The following is a 23,097-nucleotide window of genomic DNA, read 5'->3' on the forward strand; positions in this document are numbered from 1 at the left end:
GATGTCATAAATTAACCATTGTGCTGTCATAATGAATTACAAAGTTACAAATCTGTTATGAGAGCATAAACCAACAGTTCAATTGTATGGCATACCCAATTGTGCCAGTATAGACTTCCAGTGTCATGGCATAAAGCTGCCAATATGATGTTATGAACTATGATGGCATGAAAACATTGAGAGGTCAAAATCAATTGTGACTATACAAAAACATGGTGACATCATAAGTTACTATTACTATGTCACAATCAATTGTGATATACTAAAAAAATTATATGATGTCACAGTCAATTCAGTTATGATAAATCCTACTTGTGCTATCAAAAACTACAGTTATTCTGTCATAATCAATTGTGAAATTATAAATCAAATGTTACACCATAAACCTATCATTATGATGTCATAATGGTGATGTCATAAACTACCAACAGGATGTTATAATCGATTATGTTATCACAAAAATCTTCTCAATTTCAAAAATCAACTATGACATGAAAATCATTGTGATGCCATTGATGTCAAAATTTTGATGTCACAACAATGATTGTGATGACATGAAATAATACTGTGATATAATTCACATTTGTGATGTAATATATGTAAAATTTAATGTCACAATCCATTGCACTCATCAAAATTGTTACATCATAATCTATTATGTCATCAACCACCATTGTGATTTTATAGTTAATTGTGATGTCATAAAACTATTTTGTTGTCATAAAGCAACCATAATTATGTCATAATCAATTTTCATCTCATAAATCATCATTATGATTTTTAAATCAATTGTGGCATCATGTTAAAAATAATTGTTATCTGAAGTCTATTGTGATGTCATAAAAATCCATTGTGATGTGGCCAGTGCTGTGGTGCAGTGGGTTAAAGCCCTGGCCTGAAGCGCTGGCATCCCATATGGGCACTGGATCAGCCACTCACTATTACATTATATTCCACTCTGATTTTAGAAAGCCCATTGTGATTTCATAGACCAATATTAAGATGACATAAAATAAAGCTATCATTACTATTTATTAATCAATTGTGAGGTTGAAAAATTCTTGAGATATCATAATCAACTGAGATGCCATAAACCACAACTGTCATATCATAAAATTATCATTGTAATGTCATGATCAATTGTGAAATCATAAAAAAACTGGCATTATAAACATGCCACTATAGAGTCATAATCAATTGCTGTTTCATAATCCACCATTGTGATGACAAAAACCATGACTGTAAGTCTACTATGGTGATGTCATAATAATAAGGGAGTTGTAAAAACAATTGTGGTGTCATAAATCTACCACTGTGTTGTAATAATGAATTTTGATATCATGAACAACTATAGTGGTGTCATAAATATCATTGTGATGTTATAAAACTACCAATGTGATCTCATAATCAACTGTGAAGTCATTGAACCATTTGGGTTACAATAAACTGACCATTGTGACATCATAATAAATTATGATATTATGAACCTCCATGCAATATCAGAATCAATTATGAGGCCTAAACACTTATTATGTCATAAACCAATATTGTGATGACATGAATATCCTGATGTCATAATAAATTTTCATGTCACTAGCCAATATCATCATGTTGTAGTCAACTGTGATGTCATGAAAATTATTGTGCTTAACTCTATTGTGATATGTAAAATCTATAATTTTATAAAATTACAAATGTTATGACATAATTGTGACATAATCAAAACCCTTGTGATATTATAATCAATCAGAATTTGATAAACCACCATTGTGATATCATAAAGCAACCACTGTGATGTCATAATCAACTGTCATGTCATAAAAGACATTGTGAAATTACAAACCCACTGCTGTGCCATCTTAATCAATTAAGATGTCATAAGCCACCATTGTGATACCATAATCAGTAGTGATGTCATAAATCACCTATGATTTCATAGATCAGTATTGTGATGGCATAAAATATTGTGCTGCAACAAACTTACATTTGTTTTGTCATAATCAATTATGATATCATAGAATAATTATAATGATATAAACCGACAATTCTGATGTCATAAAACTACCATTGTGGCATTATGATCACTTATAATGTCATAAACAACCCTAGTGATGTCATAATGATCATTGTGATCTCATAAAACTACCATTGTGGTGTCAACCAATTGTGAAGTCTAAAATAATTGGCACATCATACACTTACCACTGTTACATCACAATTAATTGTGATCTCATAAACTAACCATTATGATGTCATATTCAATTGTGAATTCATAAAAACCATCATAATATCATAAACCTATATTTATGATTCCTCAATTACTATGTCATAAGCAAGTATTGTGATGGCATGAACAATTGTGATGTCAGAAGCTACAATATTGATGTTATAATCAATTCTGATATTATGAAAACTATTTTGATGTCAGATACTGATATTGTGCTGCCATAGATATGTAATAGTGATGTCATAGCCCAAACGTTGTCTAGTCATGATGAAATATTGAAGCAATAAAAATCATGGTGATAGGCTGGTGCCGTGGCTCAACAGGCTAATCCTCCACCTAGTGGCGCTGGCACAACAGGTTCTAGTCTCAGTGGGGGTGCAGGATTCTGTCCCAGTTGCTCCTCTTCCAGGCCAGCACTCTGCTGTGGCCCGGGAGTGCAGTGGAGGATGGCCCAAGTGCTTGGGCTCTGCACCCCATGGGAGACCAGGAAAAGCACTTGGCTCCTGCCTTCGGATCAGCACTGTGCACTGGCCGCAGCACGCTGGCCACAGCAGCCATTGGAGGGTGAACCAATGACAAAGGAAGACCTTTCTGTGTGTCTCTCTCACTGTCCACCCTGCCTGTCAAAAAAAAAAAAAAAACATGGTGATGTCATAAAACTACCATTGTGACGTAATAATCACAACATGTTGTAAATGACATAAAGCTATCATTATTATGTCTTAATAAATTGTGTTTTCATAAAAATTCTTGTAATTTCCTAATCAACTACACTGTTATATCATACACCTACAATTTGCTTTCACAATCAGTTAACTCATAAAACCATTGTGGCCGGCGCCGCGGCTCAAAAGGCTAATCCTCCACCTTGCGGCGCCAGCACACCGGGTTCTAGTCCCAGTCGGGGCACCGATCTTGTCCCGGTTGCCCCTCTTCCAGGCCAGCTCTCTACTGTGGCCAGGGAGTGCAGTGGAGGATGGCCCAAGTGCTTGGGCCCTGCACCCCATGGGAGATCAGGAGAAGCACCTGGCTCCTGCCATCGGATCAGCGCAGTGCGCCAGACGCAGTGCACCTACCGTGGCAGCCATTGGAGGGTGAACCAGCGGCAAAGGAAGACCTTTCTCTCTGTCTCTCTCTCTCTCACTGTCCACTCTGCCTGTCAAAATAAATAAATAAATAAAAATTAAAAAAAAATAAAACCATTGTGATGTCATACATCTACCAATATGAAGTCATAATCAGTTTGTGATATCATAAGCATAATGTATAAAGTATAAACCCTTGTGATGTTGTATAAATTGTGATGTTATAAACCACCATTATCATGTTATATCCAATTGTTTTGTCATAAAATCTATTGTGATCCTGTGAACCAATATTACAATGGCATAACGTATTGTTATGTCATAAATTGTCTTGTCATAAATGTACCATTGTTATGTCATATTAAATTGTGATGTTATAAAATGTCAAAAATTCCACTGGGATATTATGAACTACCATTGTGATGTAATTATCTATATTGAAGTCTTAAAGGCCACTGTGATGTTATCAGCCTATCATTCTGACATTATAATCAATTCTGATGTCAATAAAATATTATGATGTTATAAAGCTACCATTGTGATGCCATAGTCAGTTGTGTACTAATAAAAACCATTGTGAGGTCAGAAATCTACCTTTTAGAAGTCATAATCAAGTGTGATGTGGTAAACTGCCATTCTGATATGGTAATCAATTGTACTATTATGAAAACCACTGTTTGGCTGGCACCACAGCTCACTAGGCTAATCCTCTGCCTGCAGTGCTGGCACTCTGGGATCTAGTCCTGGTTGCAGTGCCAGTTTTGTCCCAGTTGCTCCTCTTCTAGTCCAGCTCTCTGCTGTGGCAAGGGAAGGCAGTGGAGGGTGGCCCAAGTGCTTGAGCCTTGTACCCGCACCTGCCTACTGGCTTCAGCTCGGCGCAGTGCGCCAGCCATAGCAGCCATTTTGGAGGTGAACCAATGGAAGGAAGACCTTTCTCTCTGTCTCTCTCTCTCACTAACTCTACCTGTCAAAAAAAAAAAAAAAGAAAAAGAAAACCACTGTTTTCCTATAAACCAATATTATGATACAATAAACTGGCAATTGTTATGTCACAAACCAACCATTGTAATGTCATAATCAACTATGAAGTTATAAATATCATAAACCTAGCATTGTGATGTCATACTTATGATTCCATAGACCACCATTGTGATGTCATATTCAATTGTGATGTCACGAAAGCCACTGCGATGACAATATTGTGATTTATACCGTGATACATATATAATTGTGATTTCATAAAGATGCTACTATGTTGTAATCATTAATTGAACTTTGAAGCCATAAATGTCATAGTGACATAATGAACATGCCATTATGATGTAATAATTGTGATGTCATAAACTGCCATTGTGATGTTATAAACTTCCACTGTGATTCCATAAAACTATTATGGTATTATAACCAATTATGATATAAAAATGTGAAATCTATTGTGATGCCCTAAACTTTGTGATGTCCTATGCTACCATTGTTTTCTCATAATCAATTGTGATGGCCTAGAAACCCTGTTGATATAATAATCAATTGAAATGTGGTCAAACACCATTGTGGTATCTTAAATTTTTAAAAAGTTACCAGGGCTGTGATGTTACATTTTGGGGCAATTTGTATAAGAGTGTTAATTTTAAGGAATATAACAACAGCAATTTTCCAGAAAACTTGAGTGTAAATCATATTTAAAATAACATCCAATTTTGAAGGCTATCAGGGGTTTCAATGGCCACCTGTAGCAGATCTTTTCATACAATGAACATCTGGTTGCAATACAAGTAATATCTAATTTAGCTCCTGAATGAGTTTCCTTTAACTTAAAGCTATCCCAAAGCAAGAGATACCTGAGAATATCCTAAGAATGAGTGTGTCTATGTGAATCCCTAAGCTAATTAGGCAACATGTTTCTGGGTCCCCAAACAGTACAGTCTATGACTATCTGAGTTATAAGGTTCAAGCTGACCAGCAAGTATATTTCTGGACTTCATGCTAGTACAGCTCAGAATGCTTGGGGTGAGGTTCTGAAATCTGCCTATTGGACCATTTCTGTGTGTGGATCCTAAGCACACTAAAGTTTGAAAATCACTATCCTTAAAGATTTGGGTGCCCTGTCTCATTATGTATCAACATTGATCTTTATGAATTCATAGGTTGTCATTCCCTATTGCCAAGATAGTGGCATGATTTCAGAACCATAGCAGTAAGAGTACCTCATGCAATGCAATTCTCCCAATGTCTGTGGAATATGCTTGCCTTTTGAAATGAGAGATATAAAGAGAGAAAAAACTTCTCTTGTTTTAGGAGCTTGGTCTAGCAAAGGCAATGAAATAAAAAAAGAAATGTGAAAATTCTATAATGGATGCTTTAGGGGTTCTGGAGCATCTTATTTTCTGAGTGAAGCTGAGGCTTACCAGATCACTGCAATGAATGTTCACATCCCATCTCACTCATTATATTGCTAAAACAATGACTTCACATGCCAATGAGACTAGAGAGGAAGGTGCATGCATGGAGAGGGCAGAGGGGCAGGAGTTACTACACGGTATGTGAAGATATGAGTGCCTTTCCTTCACTCTGGCTCCTCACAGAAACACTAGAGGCCCATCTGCAGCACTGTGGAAGCAGGAGGACTCAAGAGAAACTCTAGGAAGGTGGGATTTGGATGAGATTCTGAAAGATTACCAGGAGTTTCCGAATGGACAAGAGAGGGGAACGTGGATGGTTTGAGTGCTTCGGTATGGAGAAATAAATCCATGATGCAACCAAAGAATGGCAAGAGTTCATTTGTCCTGTTAGAGAATTAAGGCACAATCAGTTCTGTGGAATGCTAAAAAGGCAATGATATTTTGGAGACATGGGAAAATAGTGAAGCAAATGTTTGAGACATGTATGCCAATTCAGTGTCTGTCACAACTATTCAACTCTGGTCTCAGGGATGATAGACAATGAAGGGTGGTCATATGTCAATTAAACATTTATTTTATTTATTTGTGTGGTAGAGTTACAGAAAAAGACAGGGATAGATAGAGAGAAAGGTCTTCCTTCCACTGATTCACTCCCCAAATGACTGCAATGGCCAGAGCTGTGCCAATCTAAAGCCAGGAACCAGGAGCATCTTCCTGGTCTTCCACATGGGTGCAAGTACTTGGATCATCCTCTGATGCTCTATTAGGCCATAGCAGAGTGCTGGATTGGAAGAGGAGCAGCCAGGATTAGAACTCTAGCCCATACGGGATTAAGGTACCATAACACTGGCCTCAGCCAATAAAACCTTATGATCATTCAAGATTGATTTTCATACAATTTCCATTGATCATGAAATAATATTATCCCTTTTTTTCAGACATCAAAATTGTCAAACAGTTCTTTCAAAATCTATTAATTTGGGCTGATATATTTCACCAGGTTAAACTGTGTCCTGTAATGCCAGGGTTATATATGATGTCTATTTTGACAGCAGTTGCTTCATTTCCAATCCAGCTCCCCTCATAAGGCATCTGTAAACAGATTGGAGGATGGACCAAATATTTGGGTCCATATTACTCTCACATGGAGATCCACATAGTGTTCCAGCTTTGGCCTGACCCAGCTCTGGCATCTATGGTCATTTGGGGAATGAATCATTGGATAGAAGAATCTCTCCCTTTCTCTTTCTCTCTCTCCCCTCTTTCCTTTTCTTCCTCTCTCCCTGTCTCCCTCCTTCCTTCTCCCTATCTTTATGTGTGTGTGTGTAACTCCATCTATCTCTTTTTGTACCTTTCAAATAAATAAAACTTTAAAAATATAATAAAATGATTATTATTTGGAAAGGCAGCAAAGAATTGAATTACATAAATTATGTCTAACCCCAAGTGGAGACAGAGGTACTTCTTTGTATCCAAGCACATTGGTCTTTTTTAGCAAAGCATAATATTCATATGAAGTGGGATCAATAGAACTACATCTACCCTCATATCAGGTCATTTGGAGGGCAATTTTCATCATCAAGTTATTTGGAAAACTAGATTTTCAGGGATTTAACCATTAATTTATTTTTATTTTATTTGAGAGAGAAAGAGAGAGAGAGAGAGATTTACAGAGACCTTCCATCTTCTACTTCAGTCCTTGACTGCCCATCCTAGCTAGGAGTGGTCTGAGTTAAGATGAAGCCAGGAACTGGAACTCACTCTGAGTCTCATAAGTATATGGCAGGGAGGCAAGCACTTAATCCATCACCTGCCACATGTTAGTAGGAAGCTGGAACTGAAGGCAGGATTGAGCTCAGGAATTCCACATATGGGATGTTGGTTCTCAAGTGACATCATAACCGTTGTGTCAAAGCCTCACATTTTCAGGGTCTTTTAGACTTAAAATTCATGGACAAGGGAGTGTGGGCCTGGAACAGGACTATCAGTATGCACTTCCTTGATTTATGTGTTCAAACAAATGACTGCAGTTATAATGTCTTCTTGATCTATGTCCAACTTTAATTGCAACACTGACAGATTTAAAGATACAAGCATTGGCATATTAACTGTATAGAGCATTTATTGTTTTGCTCTGTTTTGGCTTCAATGCTGAGCTTTTGCTTAGATTATTTTTGAAATAATATTTTCTGACAAGTTTTTGCCATCTTTATACTTTTATACTTTTAACCTGATGCTGTTACTACTGTTACATTAATCTCTTATTCAAATTCCATTATCATATGTTGCATCTAGAAAAGAAAGAAGAAACTGAAGCTGTACCACAGCAATTATATTCACAGAAGAAGATACAGAAGTAAGAATCATGAAGGATTAAAATAGAAAGTTTTTCAGTGGTAGGACTATGAATGCCTTATTTCTTCTGCTTATATGCATTTTCCTGTTTCCTAGTATAAACACATAATGTTATTGCTTAAATCAATAGAAGTTTTAGGATAGAAAAAATGCTTTCTTCATTTTAAAATACTTTACTTCATCATATCTTAAATAATGAATACTCACAATTCACTTAGACATATTTTCTAAAGGTTACTAACTGGAGAATAGAAATTTTTTTTTCAATTGTAGAAGTCAAATAAATTAGATTCAATAAAATAAAAGCAAATTCTTAAATTTTAATTCATTTATCTCACACTTATAAAAAGTACCTATTTCATTTCATTCTTTAAGTTTAAATGTTTTATAATATTAAACGGAATATAAGTTTATATGTGGACAAAATAAAATAAAATATAGATATTGCTGAGACGGGCATCAGCAAACAAATCAGTAATATCAAAACAATGGTCAGACAGGAAAGGACTAAGATGGATAGTTGGGCAGAATATGGATTTTTAAAGCATAACATATAATGTCCAGATGCTTCAAAATTAAGGTTTTAAATAATGGCTAATTGTCATATTTTCATTGAGAATATGTTGGTATAAATTCTGAATGAGGGCATATGGATACACGGGATGAGATGTGTAAAAGTGACTAGAGTGGAAAACAAAGATAAAACACACCGGGGTTGAGGAAATATATCCAGAAATATTTAGAGTAAAAATTGTCAGTACCTACTATAGAATGAATTTATATTAAAGAAAAATGCAGAAGGAGCCAGATTTGCAGTGAAAAGGATTAAACAGCCAAGTCAGTGCCATCCTCACTTATGTGTACCAATTTAAGACCTAAGTGACTCACTTCTAGTACAGCTCCCTGCTAATGCACCTGAGAAAACAGCAGAAGATGGGCCAACTGCTTGGACCCCTAAACCAAGGTAGCAGATCCAGAAATAGCCCTAGTCTCCTGGCTTTGGTCTGGCACATCCCTGGCCATTAGAACCACTTGGGGAATGCACCAGTGGATGGAAGATCTGTGTCTCTTCTATATCTCTCTGTAACTCTGCCATTCAAATAAATTTTAAAAAGAAAAAAAATCTAAGAAAAGAAAAGATAATATATATGAGTCCTTGGAAAACTAATATCTGATCGTTATTTTATGAATCTTCCCAATGATAAAACTGAAATGTTCTCCATGAGCTCTGTAAATTACTTATGATTGCTTTTGTTTTTCTTTTCACATCTTCCTGTGTTAAGGAGATTCATTTAGGTATTTGATTTTAAATATCCTGTGTCTTTGGTTTTAAATGTCCTGCTTCTTGCATATCCCAAACTTGTGAAGAAATAAATGGGGTTAGTTCAATGATTTCTGATTTATGGCTTATAGTCACTATTCTAGAAGGCAATTGAAAACACCTATAAAATTATTCATTCCACAGATAGTTCTTAAGAGAAGGGATAAGAGAGATGCAAAATGTCCTGTGGTTTATTATTTTGATGAAGACAATATGATGGATTAAGGATGCTGCATTAAGCAGAACACATAAGATGCAGTTGGTAAATGGAGAGTTCTAGAACTAAAATGGATTAGATTTTTACATTATTTTGAAGTGATATTTTACTTCCAATATCTCTTATGAACAATTATTCATTAAGTACAGTGATAGACTATGTAGATACAGCTTTGTGGATATTAGATGAAAATTTTCAGGAGCCAGCGCTGTGGCACAGTGGGTAATGATCTGTCCTGAAGCACCGGCATCCCATATGGGCACCGGTTCTAGTCTTGGCTGCTCCTCTTCAAATCCAGCTCTCTGCTATGGCCTGGGAAAGCAGTAGAAATGGCCCAAGGCCTTTAGCCTCTGCACTTGTGTGGGAGACCTGGAAGAAGCTGCTGGATCCTGGCTTTAGATCGGCACACCTCTGGCTGTTGCAGCAAACTGGAGAGTGAACCAGCAGATGGAAGATTTCTTTCACTCTCTCTGCCTCTCCTCTCTCCGTGTAACTCTGTCTTTCAAATAAGTAAATAAATCTTTAAAAAAATGACTTTTCAGATCCAGTAATACCAGGAGAGTCAAACACATTATTCTAGGAAAGATATAATTTAATATTCAGTCACTGAAGTTGGCATTTAAAATATGATTACATATAGTTAAAATAATTGAAAATCAGAGTTGTAAAATAAAGCAAAAACATTCCATATTGTGTTTTATTAGGTAATTGTTAGATTTCTACCCAGTTTTACTATGTAGTCAGAATTTAAAACATAATCTCATTACTCACCATCAAATTAATCCTAACAAAAGCGTAAATTAAATTACTATTTTCCTGAAATATTTTTGTTATTCACATATTGTTTGGTTAGAACAATGCAGGTAACTTTCTAAAACTGATTGTCTATTATAAGTTACATAAGGGGAATAAACTCAAAGTAAGTTTTGCCACAAACTGATTTTTGAAAATCCCAGGACTATCATACAATGAAGCCATGCATAGTTGTTCTACAACTGAATTCTCAATGCTTCTGTAAATAATTTCTTTGTTTCATGGTTTTCTTGTATAATTCCCTAATAAAAGCATAACTGTGTTGTTCAAATTTTCTTAATATGTCAAGCTCATCTGTCCAAATTTTATGGATGTTGGCTGATTTGGTCATGCCCTTGAAACAAATGGATATGTATAAACTTACTTTTTTAGAGTTTTATTTAGTAAATATGAATTTCATAGGTACAGCTTTAGGAATATATCAGTTCTTCACCCCCATACCAGCCCTCCACAGCAACTCACATCCTACCTCCGACTCCCTCTCCCATACATTTCTTCATTAAGATTCATTTTTAATTATCTTTATATACAGAAGATAAATTCTATATTAAGTAAAGATTCCAACAGTTTACACCCACACAGACATACAAAGTATAAAGTACTGTTTGAAGACAAGTTTTAGTGTTAATTCACATAGCACAACTCATTAAGGAGAGAGGTTCCACTTGGGGGACACATGCACAGTGACTCCTGTTGTTGATTTAACAATTGACACTCTGATTTATGACATCAGTAACCACCTGAGGCTCTTGTCATGAGAACCCACTTATTTTTAAAGGTGTATTTATTTGAGTGCTGGCACTGTGGCGCAGCAGGTTAATACCCTGGCCTGCAATGCCAGCATCCCATATGGGCACTGGTTCAAGTCCCCAGTCCTCCTCTTCCAATCCAGCTCTCTGCTATGGCCTGGGATAACAGTAGAAGATGGCTCAAGTTCTTGGGCCTCTGTACCCACATGGGAGACCCAAAAGAAGCTCCTGGCTTCTGGCTTCAGAGCAGCCCAGCTCCAGCCATTGCGGTCATCTGGGGAACGAACCTGCAGATGGAAGACCTCTCTCTTTCTCTTTTTATACCTCTCTCTGTAACTCTTTCAAATAAATAAAAAATATTTTAAAAAGATGTATTTATTTGAAAGATAGTTACAGATACAAAAGTCAAGGCATGGAGGGAAAAATTTCTATCCACCAATTCTCTCCACAAATGTCCCTAATAGTCTGGGCCTGGCCTGGCCAGGCCAATGCCAGCAACAAAGAATTCCATCTGAGTCTCTCAGCTGCATGGCAGTGACCAATATTGAGTCACTTGTACTTGACCATCTTTGCTGCCTCCAAAAATGTACACTAGCAGAAAGCTGGATCAGAATTAGAAGCGGGATTCCAAACCAAGCAATCTGATACAGGATGTGGAAGCCTCAAGTAACCACATAACTCACTGAATCACAATATTCATCCCGAAACCCTATTGTTAAACTTGCAATTTAATATGAAAGTTCCAATGTTTGAATGTGCAAGTAAAACTCAACATTTCTGCAAAACAAATAAAATAAATGTGTAGCTCATGGTTCTAGTATTTATTTGTTCATTATTTTTTAATAAAAAGATTCAGCTAGGTAGATACTCAAAAGAAATGAAATAATTCTATGGGAAAGATATCTGAACCCCCATGTATTTTGTAGCACTATTCACAATAACAAGATATGGAATAAACCAAAATGTCTATCACCAGATGAATGTATAAAGAAAATACAGTATATATTCACAATGGAATATTATTCATTCATAAATGGAATGAAATTCTGTCATTTTCAGCAAAATGGATGGACTTGGAAAACATGGTGTTAATTAAATAGTTGAAATACACAAAGATAAATACTACACTTTCTCTTACATATGTAGAATCTAAAAAAAGCAATCTGAATCATTATAATGATGACTGTAGAATGCTAAGCATGTGTGGGGGATTACAAGGAGATTGGATAATGGGCATCAAATCACAGGCTGAAGGAATATGATCCTAGTGTTACCTAACAGAGTGGAGTGACAATAGTTCACAATAAACTATCAAATATTGTCTGAGCAAACAGAAGAGAGGTTATCATAGGCTGCAATTATAAAGTAAAGGCAAAAGTAAAAAAAAGTTAATATCTCTGATTTTACCAGTGCGCATTGTGTACCTTTGCTGAATTATCACATTACACCTCATAAATATATAGTTATTGGTGAAGTCAATTTAATTTTTAATAAGATGGAAAAGCTAACTAGATGTTTACTTGTTCTAACATGTCTCAAAAATAAATACAATTACAATAATTTTAAGAAAATATTATTCTAAAATCATTTTTACATTTTTTTTTATTTGAAAGGTAGAATTATATAAGGGTGAGGGAGAAATGAAAAGAAAAGTCTGCCATCATTGGCTCACTCCCTAAACATCTTTATTGGCCAGACATGGGCCATTTCAAAGCCAAGAGCTTCCTAAGGGTCTCCTACATGGGTACAGGGACCCAGTCATTTGGGCCACCTTCTACCACTTTCCTAGCCCCTAGCAAAGAGCTGTATTGAGGAGAAGCCAGGACATGAACCAGCACACATATGGGATGCCAGCACCACAGGAGGTGGCTTAGCCCACTATGCCACAGTGCTGGCCCCTCTGAAATATTTTAAAATGATTTCCATTTGAGTAAATAGACAAAATAAGTTAAGAATTAAAAAGTGGGCACTTGTCCTAGCAGTTGAGATGCCTGCATTCCATGGTGGAAGTTGAGTATAATTCCCATTCTAGCCCCTGATTTCAGTTTCCTGCTAAGGTGCACTCTGAGAAGCAGCAAGTGATTACTCAAGCAGGGTACCTGGATTGACTTCTCATCTAGGCCAATCCACATCTGGACTATTGTAGGCATTTGAGGAGTCAGCATGTGTGTGGGAGATGTCTATCTCTCTGTATCTATCAATTTTTTTCTCTCTGTCTCTCTCCCTCTGGGACAAAAGATAATTGATGAAATGCTAACAATTTTTACTATGATTCTACAAGAAAAATCTTATGTCAATATTTTTGGATGTACATATCATTTTTGAAATAAAAATAATTAAATAAATTATATGGAAACTACTTTGCCACATAAAAGTAAGAAACTATGTGATACAATCATACAGAGAATTAACAAAGAAACAACAAAGCAGGAATAACCTTTCCCAATGATAATAAAAACATTAATATAAAACCATTAGGAGTATTCATTGATTCCACATTTCTAAGATGTAATTAAGCAAAATGTATGAAAATGCTACAAATAATATTTGCAGAGTAAGTACTTGTTCTAACAATTAACACATGGGTTGGGATGCCTGAGCTCTATATCAGAGTGCCTGGGTTTGAGTTTCAGCTCCACTCTGAAATGTAACTTCCTGCTAAAGAATTCTGTTGGGAAGTGGCAAGTGATGGCTCTAAAACCAGGCTCCTACAACCATGTAGGAGACATGGATTGTGCTCTAAACTCTATGTTTAGTCATGGTCTGGCTCTAATTATTGTGGATATTTCATAACAGAAACAGCAGATGGTGCTCTCTGTGTCTCTCAACATATAAATTTAAAAATAATATAACTGTTAAGCTATTGAAACAATGGACTTGGGCAAGATGGCAGAATAGAAAGGGAGCACACTGATAGTCTGGGAAGAGACAGTTTAATAAAAGTAGAGATACTGCAGGTTCAAGGAAGAGTAGGGGAAGAAACAGCAGAGGAAACTCTTCTAGAACTAGTGATTCACAGTGGACCTGCGTGGAGAGAGTGGGAGCCCAAGTTCGGGACACCAGTGGCAGAATCAACACACCAGCACTGGAACACGAGGTGAGCCGAACCTCAATAGCCCAAGACACCAGCGAGAAAGTGGAAAGAGGAGACTAGAGGGAACGAGGCTTGAAACCCCGTGGGGAAAAATTCACCAGGCTAACTAGAAAAGAGAGAGGGGGAAAAAAGTGACTGATATGCAAACAAGTTTCTCTCTGCTCACCTCTCAAAAGTGAGCAAGACAAAGAGCAGGTGCCATTTTGGACATACGTCATAAGCAGGGTGACCTCAGGTCTGCACCGGCCCTGAGCCTAGCAGAAAAACCTGACTCTGGGGGGATGTGTGTGAAATAACAGGAGATTAGGATCTAACTTGGCAACCCAGTGGGAGATTATAGGAGAATTGGAGCCCACACTGAGGGCAGCAGAGATTCCCTTTGTGGTCCTTGGGAAAGAGCTCTGATCAGCTGGTTCATGTGGGTATGTCATTCACCTGCTAACTACCTCCAATTGCATTCAGCTCCGTGGAATTACTTCCCTTGTGAATCAAAAAAAAAAAGAATAAAAGAAAGAGAGTTTTACCACGCCTAACCTGGGAGTGTCACCTTTGGCACACCCTCAACTCTGAGGAACCAAACAGAGCTCTCAGGCCAGACACATCTCAAGCCTCTAAGGCTCTGCCAAAAGCAGACAGTCCACTTAATATAGAACCATAGTATAACAAGAAAAACACCACAGTGAAGAAACCAAATATCTCCAACATGCCAAACAACAAACGTAGAAACCGAGGTAACAAGAACAAGGAAGACAATATGATGCCCCCAAATGAAAAAGACACCCCAATTCAAGATTATGAAGATAATGAGATAGAGGAAATGCAAGAAGCAGATCTCAAAAAATTGATAAGAACATTAAGAAGTTCTCAAAAACAAATTCTTGAACTACAGAAATCTTTAATGGACAAGATAGAAAATCTGTTGCACGAAAATGAAACATTAAGTAGGAATCAAAATGAAATGAAACAACTAGTAGAACAAGAAACTGTGATAGTGACAAGAAATCATAATGAAATGAAGAATTCAATAGATCAAATGACAAACACATTAGAGAGCCTTAAAAACAGAATGGGTGAAGCAGAAGAGAGAATATCGGAATTAGAAGACAGAGAACAGGAAAGGAAACAGGCAAACCAAAGAAAAGAAGAGGAAATTAGAAATCGAAAAAATATTGTCAGGAATCCACAGGATACTATTAAAAAACCTAACATTCGGGTTCTAGGTGTTCCTGAAGGCATGGAGAGGGAGAAAGGAATAGAATGACTTTTTAGTGAGATACTTGCAGAGAACTTCCTTGGTTTGAAGGACAGAGACATCTTAGTACAGGAAGCTTATAGAACCCCTAATAAACATGACCAAAAGAGATCCTCACCACGACACGTTGTAATCAAACTCACCACAGTGAAAAATAAAGAAAAGATTCTAAAATGTGCAAGAGAGAAACATCAGTTTACTCTCAGAGGATCTCCAATTAGACGCACAGCAGACTTCTCATCAGAAACCCTACAAGCTAGAAGGGAATGGTGAGACAAAGCCCAGGTACTAAGAGAGAAAAACTGCCAGCCCAGAATATTATATCCTGCAAAGCTCTCATTTGTGAATGAGGGTGAAATAAAGACTTTTCATCGCAAACAGAAATTGAAAGAATTTGTTGCCACTTGTCCTACCCTGCAAAAGATGCTTAAAGATATGTTACACACAGAAACACAGAAACACGGTAACCAATATGAAAGAAGGTAAAGGAAGGAAACCTCACAGCAAAAGATCACAGGAAGCTCAATTTCTCTTTGACATAGAATTAAAATCTGATGCTCTGTTAAAACAATGTGTGAAAGCAGTCTATTATGTTCTCTTGATATCTGTTAAATTCTAAGTGTTCAAAAACTGCTGAATTTTTATTAAGAGCTATGGGTTATTTAAATATGTGCTTATTTTCAAAGATTTGAATAATCACCTTGTAACAGTGATCAGATTTGGTCTATGTTATGTCATGAATTTAAGGAATCTTATTTAAACCAAATATTTTGGATTTTGAGCCTTCTTGGCATTCTTGACAGGCATTCAAAAATCAAAGTTTCAAACAATCTGGACTCTAAAATTTCCAGTAAATCTTGGACTTTGGTTTTTAGTTTGGACCTAACTGAAAAAATTGAAGGATTTATGTCTCTTATCTTATAGAGACACCAACTACTCAGGCTATTTGGATTATACTAGAAGTACTGTCAAGATGTGACGTGGTACTAAATTTTAAGTTTCTATAATGGAAAATGCTATTAATACAAATGTTTGAGAATTAAAAAGTCTAATGATCTTGTGTTACTAGACATAATACTTACCTTAATGAGAAAGCCCCAGAGGCCTAAAGAGTTAAATACTTGTAAAATCCTACAGGTGCTTTCAAAAATACTGTGAAGTAAGCAAATGCCTCTTGTTGGTTGATGAGTTTATAATTTTAAACATGGCAACTTAAAGTCTTTTGTCATCCACAGTTATATATGATTTGCTGCTCATAAAATGAAAGTGTTGTTGGTTCTGCGTTTAGCTGTCCTCCTATAGGTTCCTATGGACTTTTTCCAGCCACTTCTATTGTATTCAGTACTTTGGGATGGCTCTGTAAACAGATGAAGCCAATAATGTAGTAACAGTACCAACTGAGAGAAAGTATGGTTAACTGAGGTTACTAAAAACAAAAAGCATTTCAAATCAATTGGCAATATACAAAAAAGTTAAATATTTTAAAATCTATTATTAAAATTGCTATATTGGTCTATTATGTTATGTTATATGTGTGTACATATTGTATGTCCACATGGGAAAATTTTATTAAGAATTTTATTTTAATTGGCTTATAGATAAGATTGTCCACAAATTTAAGCTGCTAAAATTAATCAAAGATACATTTTAATTCATGTGACCTGAATCTCTGCATCATATATTTTATACTTGTTGGTAGAGAGAAACTAAAAACATTTTATATGGTTGTGCTTCAGCTTACTTGTTAAACAAACTACACCATGTTAGATATTAAGAGGTGTTTTCAAACACATGATTCTTGAAATTTATAGAAGGCATTGGACCTTCTGGTAAATGTTTTCTTAAGTTGTTATCTAATGGTTGAAACTGTTTGCTAAGTATTCATGTGATACTGCTATTGTCAGCAAGCGATCTAGGACTTGCTCCCTCATTTCTCTATTCTAAGCCCAACTTGTTCTTTCATTTCTCTATTCTCTTCAAGGTAGGAAACTAATTCTATTATAAAGGAATCTGTACGACACACAATTTAATCTTTAGACCTTATAAAAGAGACGGCTAACATTTTTCTGTAATAGCATAGCCAAAATAAGAACTTAAATAATAATCTCATAGCTAGATTCACTTCGCAATCAGCGACGTATACAGTAAATAGAAAAAAACCTCCCTTTCAGACCAAAGGGAAAGAAAGCTTTAAAGTGAGAATATAATTTTCCTTATGGGCATTGTCTACCTTAGAAAACTACTATAGAACATGCCTGTGACTATAGACTTGTAGTTCAGGCCACCGAAGATTAGAGATGGGACTTGGGCACTCCCTTGACTTGCATCCTCTGGTCTGCTTTAACACAAACCTGGAGGAAAAGAAAGCTAGGCATCAGAAGCAATGGGTGGCAGGCCTATGAATGGCTGATCTGTACAGTGATCTGCCCTCAAGGAGACCCAACAGGCCAGTCCACTGCAGTGGCTTTCAATGTGGTAAGCCTGGGCTTCAGCAGAAGTCAGCTTGTGAGGAGCCCTGGCAGCTCTGCCAAGAGTTGGATCACAGGAAATGGACCTGCCCTGGAGTCAAAGGATGCCCAGGTCAGAGCCACAGAACTTATTGGCTCTAAGCTGAAAAGCCCTTCACTCAGCCCAACTTCCAAAGTGACCACTGCTGCTGAGGGGATGGCCAAGTAGGGTCAGCAACATTGAAGACAGAACTGTAAATTTCTTGTTAGAGATGCCCCCTGCCTTTACCTGGCCAGCTCTCCTCCCAGGCCAGCCAAGTAATGAATGTCAACAGAGTCCTTCCCCTAGGAGGTTCACACCTCCCTTAGGATATACCCCATGTGAAGAGATAGATAGGTCTGGGCCTCTTAACTTACAAGGCCTAGAGCCCACCAGATTATTATCAAGCCCCTTCTATCAGGTTCTATTTGCCTCTCAATCAGAAAACTTAATTGTAGCTTAGGCAGCACCTTTCTTAGCTCCTCTAATAATGACTCTGTCCTTTGTTCTAGACCCTGTCTAGCGCACTTGGGCCTCATTCCTTCGTAATCATAACCTCTACTCTGCCACCAATGGCTCTACTCCCAACCTGTGTATACTGATGGTCCTGTTCCCCACTTAATGCCGTATAATTGTTCAGACCTGGTTAATGCCACTCTTAGGATCATTGGTTACTATCCTCACCCTGTCTTTTATGACCTTGTATAAATATGATCAGAGTCAGCAAACTTGGATGGCTTCCATAGCCTTGGCAACTCATGACTAGAGCCTAGGGTGGTTACTGGCGCCATAAACTAGAGTGTCAATTTGTTGGGTCAACAACAGGAGTCACTGTGCACTGCTCCTCATGTGGGATCTCTGTCCTTAATGTACTGTACATTTTGATTTAATGTGATAACTAGTACTCAAACAGTATGTTTCACTTTGTGTTTCTATGTGGGTGCAAACTGTTGAAATCTTTATACTAAATTGATCTTCTGTATATAAAGGGAATTGAAAATGAATCTTGAGGTGAATGGAAGGGGAGAGGGAGCGGGAGAGGGGAGGATTGCGGGTGGGAGGGAAGTTATGGGAGGGGGGTGCCATTGTAATCCATAAGCTGTACATTGGAAATTTATATTCTTTAAATAAATGTTAAAAAAAAGAAAAAAGGGAAACAACAGACTTTATTCTAACAAGGTCATTTGAAATACTATTATATATACTTAAAATTTGGCTGCATGAATGATTATTTCGAATATTCATTGCATCAAGTATATTTAATCACATCATTTATTACATCACATATTAGAAGCAGGGAAAATGTGCAGAGACTAATTCAGTTATCTAAGCTTCACAAGAAGTCTATAGAGCCTGGTTTATGGAGGGGCAACCCCAAGCATCCCTGAATCCAGCAGCAATGGAGAAAGGCAAAAAGCACTGCATGGAAGAGAGCCCACCTGATAAAAAGTAAACAACACACTGAAGGGGCTGTGACAGTAGCCTTTCTCACCTGCAATAAGGTCGTCTATCACCGTGTAAAAGAGTTTCATGGGGATCTGATGTGAGCTGTGATCACAGAGTTTGCTTGCATGATCTCGAGGCCAAAGAACTCCAAATCAAGGTACCAGTTGGGAAGAACCTCAAGAAGGTGGTTGTGGATTTGTCAGAGCAAGATGAGGAAATGGCTGAATCAAAAAGATGTGGAAACTGGGTCCTGGAGACCAACCTTCAACAGCTGCTGCAGGGCTGATCTGTGAGGGAGGCCTTTGAGTGCTCGAAGGCCTTGTGGCTTCTGGATACAATCCATTCAACTGACCCGAGTGATGCTGGAGCCCCAATCTGAAGTTACCAACAATGCTTCTGCTAGGGCCATGGTTCTCAAATACTGCCATTTGAAGCTCAATGAAGTGGCACACCTGGTACAGCCCCACCCCACAAATGCCTGGTTGCTGATGCTTGGGCTCCAGAGGGCAGAGAGCAGAGCAGCATGTCTTCCACTTGGAACCCTAACACAGTGCTGCTGCCTTCCTGGAGGCATGCTTGCAGGCTGTGAGTGAAGGAACACTGCTGTGCCTGACCTGAACCAACATGATGGTGCTGGTGGGGAGCAGCTGAGAGACCTGCTATAGCAAGTCCATGGCCATGGCTCTCAAATGCTAGCCCTGCCACAAAATGTCCCTGAGGTTCATCCTACATAACCTGAACCTCCAGGCCAGCTGCAGCCAGTGCTCCATGGTGTCACTGCTCACGTAAGGGCCAACTTCTATCAATGTGTGTTTGTTGGAGTGTTCACAAGCAAGGCCAATGCTCAAGGCCTGGGCATGCAAGCAGGCATTGGTGTTCCAGTGTGTTGGTATGGGTTTCTACCTTCAGTGCATCAGCAAGACAACAGGAGCCCCTGACAGTTGGCTCATATTCTCTGCAGTCTGTGGTCCCTCTGTGACCCCAACCACTGAGTAGGAGCATTGTGGGAAGAATACCAATTTGGAGGCCCCCTGTCAGAAGAGCCCCTCCACAAACTGGACTCTGTGGGCTGTGTCCTTGGGGCTGTGAGCACTGGTTCCAGACACTTTGGTACCTCAGAGCAAGTATGTAGCATCCTTGGCATTGTTACTGGGGAATTCCCAGATGATCCTTTCCACTACACACTGCATGGGCAAAACAGCACCCTCCTATGTCAGCATGACCAGCTTCCTGCAGCTACACTCTGCCTTCCTCTACATGGGCTTCCAGTCTTGCTCTCACAAGCTGTAAGGACCCAGTCAGGGTGGAGCTGCTGCCTTGTCTCTCTTGGACCTTCTGGGAGGAGTGTCTTGGAAAATGGGGTTGACTGTTAGAGAGCAACCCTGTCTTGTGCATTCTCAGTCTGTAGCCCAAGCTTCAGGCTAACTTCAAAATCTCAACCCAGCTCCCAGTAGCAAAGACTCCAGGCCAACAGGGAGGCCAACTGGGGCCCCAGGTCATACACCCAGTCAGGGGGCAAAACAAGCAGGAGAAGCAATGGATGACAGATGCAGCCTTACCAGAATAGCAGAAGGAGCCCCCAGAGGACCCTGCACAGTAGGTGGCCAGGTTCAAGATGATTTCTCCACAAGAACACGTGTCCATGGGGACCAATATTGCTATTCCTACAGCCCCCACAGCCTGCAGCTTCCACTGATGTAGCCACCACTGGCTTCCCAGAGACTCCCTATCATAACCCCTCAGGCCTTGGGCTGACAGCATGCCAGGCACAGACTGTGCTGATAAAGAGATGAGGCCTTAAAAATTTAGAAGCAGGTTAAATGTCAGGGATTAATTAAAATATAATATTACCAATGCAATAAAAAGGTTGATGTTCTTCATAACATGTTGGTTTAATTAATTTTTTAAATATCTAATACAGGGGCCAGAGCTGTGGCATAGTGGGTAGAGCCATGTGTCAGCATCCCTTATGGGCACTGGTTTGAGTCCAGGCTGCTCCTCTTCTGATCCAGCTTTCTTCTTTGGCCTAGGAGAGCAGTGGAAGATTGTCTAAGTCCTTGGGCCCCTGCACCCACATGAGAGACCTGAAGAAGCTCCTGGCTCCTAGCCCAGATAGGCCCCACTCCAGTTGTACAGCCATCTGGGGAGAAAAACAGCAGATGGAAAACATATCTCTCTCTCTCTATGCCTCTGCCTCCATGTAACTCTGCCATAGAAAGAAAGAAGGAAAGAAGGAAAGAAGGAAAGAAGGAAGGAAGGAAGGAAGGAAGGGAGGAAGGAAGGAAGGAAGGAAGGAAGGAAGGAAGGAAGGAAGGAAGGAAGGAAGGAAGGAAGACTTTCTGAAAGTCATTTAATTGTAGTACATGTGTTTATGAAGGAGGGGGTGCCTGTATGGTATTTAAAAAAAATCTAATGCCAATGCTTCTATTTAACTTAGATCCATTTGATAGTAGGGAAAAAAGATTCAAAATTAACTTCTAATGAATGCTAACATGTTAATAATGTATCTTTCCTGGCTGCTCCACTTCTGATCCAGCTCTCTGCTGAGGTCCAGGAAAGCAGTGGAAGATGGCCCAAGTCCAAGGACCCCGTACTCACAGGGGAGACCTAGAGGAGGCTCCTGGCTCCTGGCTCCTGGCTTTGGATTGGTGCAGCTCCAGCTGTTGCGGCCAATTGCAAAGTGGACCAGCAGATGGAAGACCTTTCTTTCTCTCTGCCTCTGTTTCTCTCTCTGTGTGTAACTCTGACTTTCAAATAAATAAATAACTTTTTAACAATATAATATGTCTTTCCAGAATGGTTTCTAAATGCCTATCAGCAGGGCACAGGAATTTGTATGCATGAACTGTTTTTTTCTTCTGCATCCCTCCCTTCCTCCATCCTCTTTTCTTTCATTATAGATTAAACAATGCAGCATTGGTACATGTATGCTTTGTTGCAATTTTTCATGAGTATACAGCATTCTTTGCAAAACAAATGCAACATGATCTGCTCACTTATTGATTGATTTTAGGTTTTCCACATGCTTTAATGATGATCACAGATAACACTGTAACCAGTAGACCAGTTTGTAAATCCAGCCACTGCTTTTGTAGGAAAGATTCCTACTACTGGGTTACTAGTGAAGAATAATACACATTTTAAATTCCAATAGGTACTCTCTAGATTTTCCATAAAATTTACACAAAGTTAAATATCTACCAGTAATGAATACTTTTATAAATGTCACTGACAGTAGCAAAGTTTTTGGTCTAGTAGTCAAACAAACCTCAAAATTTTAATTTACATTACCCTGACTGCTATTAGGGTTCCACAGCTCCATTTTTTTTCTCACTATAATGTTCCTCTTACAAATTAACTCTTTATCTTCTATATCTACTTTCATTCGGGATTCATTTTGTTTATATAATTTCATGGAAGTTTTAATTTATTTTATTTTATTTTATTTTATTTTATTTTTTTACTTATTTGACAGGTAGAGTTAGACCATGAGAAAGGTCTTCCTTCCATTCGTTCACTCTCCAAATGGCCACTATGGCCGACACTGAGCTGATCCGAAGCCAGGAGCCAGGTGCTTCCTCCTGGTCTCCCACATGGGTTCAGGTGCCCAAGCACTTGGGCCATCCTCCACTGCCCTCCCAGGCCACAGCAG

At 38.3% G+C, this 23,097-nt stretch overlaps 1 pseudogene; it reads right to left on the bottom strand.

Moving 5' to 3' along the window:
* Nucleotides 1-22,830, bottom strand: part of LOC133754070 (E3 ubiquitin-protein ligase XIAP-like) — a 64,022-nt pseudogene extending 41,192 nt beyond the window's left edge.
* Nucleotides 22,831-23,097: the final 267 nt, after the last annotated feature.

The sequence above is a fragment of the Lepus europaeus genome, chromosome Y (assembly GCF_033115175.1).
Source record: "Lepus europaeus isolate LE1 chromosome Y, mLepTim1.pri, whole genome shotgun sequence".
NCBI classification, from domain to species: domain Eukaryota; kingdom Metazoa; phylum Chordata; class Mammalia; order Lagomorpha; family Leporidae; genus Lepus; species Lepus europaeus.